The sequence below is a fragment of the Perognathus longimembris genome, unplaced genomic scaffold (genome assembly GCF_023159225.1).
Source record: "Perognathus longimembris pacificus isolate PPM17 unplaced genomic scaffold, ASM2315922v1 HiC_scaffold_6177, whole genome shotgun sequence".
Taxonomy (NCBI): domain Eukaryota; kingdom Metazoa; phylum Chordata; class Mammalia; order Rodentia; family Heteromyidae; genus Perognathus; species Perognathus longimembris.
In genome coordinates, this window is record NW_025961685.1 from 1 (window position 1) to 3,984 (window position 3,984).

Sequence of the window (3,984 nt, forward strand, 5' to 3'; positions counted from 1 at the left end):
ACCAGGATGATAAGATCAACAGGACTAGGATCATGGAATTCACTCCCAGAGGCTGAATGTAGACCCTCTTTGCTCTGAACCAGAAGATAACCCTTAGGAGATACAAATCAGGAGAGTCTTTTTCAAAATGAGAACAAAAATGGTATGAACTAGTATGAATGATGAAATACAAGAATACTACATCTGTTGAGGTAGTAATTCATAGACTTTTTTGTCACAAACCATTACAGAAATGTACTCATTACCTTACTTATGTAACTGTAACCTCCCTGTTCATCAGCTTACAATAGATAATAAAAAATAGATAAATGAAAGAGGAATGGAACTAACTTAAAAAAACTATTATGAGGTGAGCAAACAATAAAATGTAAGCTCCACCAAGGCAGGAAATATTTTCTGTCTTTTTTTCCCTATAGCATCAGAGAGAATAACACTAACTCTTGTTTCATTAGTTCTTTCTCTTCTGGTTTGCCTAGTGAGTTTCCAAGGGGACTTCCTATTCATTGAAACAAGGAAGGAGGGAAAGGGGAAGTTTAACAAAGCTGTCTTGATTTTGAAAAGAAGGCTCTCAAAATTTTAAGGAGAAGCCAGGGAAGTGTAAATGAAAGGCTTTTAAACAACTATAAGGCAATAGCTGCCTCCAAACCATAATGCAATGCAGACTTTGGCCTTAATTATCTCAACCACCCATCTGATATAAAGAAAAAAGTGCAGAGGCAAAGCAAAGTCCTTGGTGAGAATGAAAATCTAGTTATGGAGTTCCCCAGGCAAGTTATGTCCTTCTGAGCCAGGACACATATCATCCACAACTACCTAACAGAACTCTTAATTTATCCTGATGGTTGCTCATTTATTTCCTCTTCTCTGAACAGCCTGGGAAATGCACAAGACCTCCTATATAAGGAAACAATTACCAAGTGGGCCACTTTCAACAGTATTTGCCTTGGCTAGTCAGCTCTGTGCCATTCGTGTACGTAGCGCAGAATTAAATAATTCATCAACTTGAGAGCTTTTACTGCACATTTTCACAATCTGTGAGACATTGAACTAGGCCCGAGGATAAAGGGGTGAACACAGATACCTGCTCCTTGCCCTTCGGAAGCGAGAACACAGCACAAAGCGAAGGAGCTTGGGGAGTACCTTCTGGTAAATGTTAGGGCAGAGCAACCAGGAAGCTAGCCAAGGCAAAAAGGGTGGAGGCATGAGTCAGGCAGGCAGAGCCCCGGCATTTCAACTCAGAAAGGGGAAAGGGAGTCTTCACACATGTACTCTGAATCTGTATTCAGAGCCAGGAAACACAAATTCACTCATTCATTCATAGTTTCTCTGAGGCTGAGAGAAACCTAAGTTATTCTTTTGGTTTATATGTGGTAGTAGGGCTTGAACTGTGGATCTGGGGCTTGCTAGACAAGTCCTCTGACATTTGAGCCACTCACTCAGCTCAAACAATTTTGTTTTGATGCTTCTGACATGCAAACTCTGAAACAAGTGTTCAAAACTACTGCTATGTAAGAATGACTCCTTTTGCATAAGAATATGTTACTAGGATAATACCGTTACATGAGGTTTGTGAGACTAGTTTCTTAGGTCACTATAGCAGAAGTGAGAAAATACTGTTAGGTCTTCCCAGGAGAACAGCCTTTCCCCCTTTCCTCTTCATGAAGGACAGCAAGTAGCCTTACTGGAGATCACCTGCCTGAAAGCAGTAATCACAACTGCCAATCACCTGACTGTGAGTCAGCCAAGGACCCCACCCCAGGCTCAGAGGTCACTCTCTTATATGCTGAGGTCACTTCCTGAACTGCCCCAGTCATGCCTCTGAGATCACTTCCACATTGGCTGTGGGCCCACCCCCCACATTTCCAAAATGATCCCACTCAACACAAATTCCTCTCCTTTTTCTTTCCCTTCTCTCTCCCCATACCTCCATCTTGTACAGGTTGGCAGTTTGCTCTCCAGCCCCCTCTCCCCCCATAAACTCTTTTCTGCCTGAACCACATGGCAATCTCTTTTAGCCAAACCTTACTGATAAATCATAGCTTTACATTTTTACGAGACCCATTTTCCCCCAACTCTGTATCTTTATGTTATTGCTTATATAACTTAATTCACAGGATACAATGAAGGCCAAATTTGAGGAAATTGCTCATTGTAAGGTGGAAACTTAAAAGGTCTGGCTGGTAGATCCCAATGCATTCATTAATAACAAGTACTTCTTGTTAGGTCCTCCTGGGAGAACAGCTCCCTTCATGAATGACAGCACCTGTAGCATTACTGGAGATCACTTGCCCGAAACTGGTAATCAACTGTAACTGTCAATCGCCTGACTGTCACTCACCTGACTGTGAGTGAACAAAAGGACCCAGGCTCTGAGTTCACTTTATGCTTGGAGGCCACTTCCTCATCCACCAAGATCATGCCTCTTTCCGAAAATGAGAGGTCCCCCAGGCTCTGAGATCATTTCCACCTTTACAGCGGCCACAACTCCTCACCCTCCACTATGCAATTTCTCTCCACCATAAGTTCTCTGTCCGCACATCTACATTTGGTGCATGCTCGAGGTTTGGATCTTGTAATAAACTCTCTTCTGCCTGAACTAGGTAGAGGTTTCCTTTCAACAACCCTTACATTATTTATGAGGGGAAGAATTCAAAAGGCTGGATATGGAGACAATGATGGGAAAAATATAGTCTCCTCTACCTCAGTGGACCTGGAAGTTCAAAATGGTAGACAAATGCTAAATAAATGTAAATGATATGTGAAAAGCTTGAAGGGGACACAGTCGCTGTAGAACTCGATTTATATATTCACAAAGAAAAAGAGGTGAGGAAAAGGTACACTGTAACCAACCAAGTGCAGCATTTTATCAGTACATGGAGACAAATCTGCTCAAAGCAAAATTGATGTACAGACGATGATGACATGAAGCATCATAGAGAGGGAGAATGCTAGGGAACACTAGGTGGAGCCAGGATCCTCTATTATAGCCCAAGAAGTCCAGTGAAGGGAGACAGTCAAGAGACACGGTATAAATCTCCACCAACATCCTATTCAGAGTGCTCTAGGAGCCAGAGTAACTTTAATGTCATTCTTTGCACCACCTAATACCATGGATGAGAAAATTGCAGGAAAGCTGAGCAGAGGTTACATGGTGAACCAGTTGGACTTGAATCCTAACAATAACAATTTAGGGAGCCTTTTCAACTCATTGCTTTTGCAGAAATGCAGGTTTGGCAAGTCAGAAATGTCATTTTCCAGTTCACGCAACACTCTGTTATAAGTAAATGTGTAAATCAGCCTTCAGCTTCATCCAGAGATCAGGAAACTAAAACCAGAGAGATGGATGTGTTTGTCCGATGAATAATGCATACACTCAACAAAAGCTGGAGAAGGGGAGTTTTGGGGAGGAGAAATGAGAGAACATTGGATTCATGGAACAGAGTATAACCTGTTTGACCTAAAGGAAACATCATTAGTGTACACTGTGATAGACTGAAAACTTCCCATTTAAAATATAATAAGCCAGAGTCCCTGGAACTTGCCAGCTTTACCTTGAGGAATGTTTAAAATATGTTTAAGGAAAATATCTAGAGGTAGGTAAATTGTCCTAGATTATATAAGCAAGCACTAAATGCAATAACATACGTTTCTGTAATATGGAGGTTGAGAAAGATTTTACATGCTCAGAAGGTGGGAGTTACTTATCCACAAGAGTCTAAAGTAAAAAGAAATGGATTCTCCTCTCTTTACGATAGAGATTTGCCAATCATTTATCAGCTCATTGAAAGTGATTTCAGACATCACCTTCATGTGAAATAATACAAAACTTGTGATAATTTCTTTCAGTAGCCACAGAAATGGCAGATACAAATGTATGTTATTTTAGTATATAAATTGCTGTTTATTTGTGATACTGGATTCTGAGAACCAAAATAGCAAAACTTTCTTATAAATATCAAGATACATGGTAATTTTGCAATAATC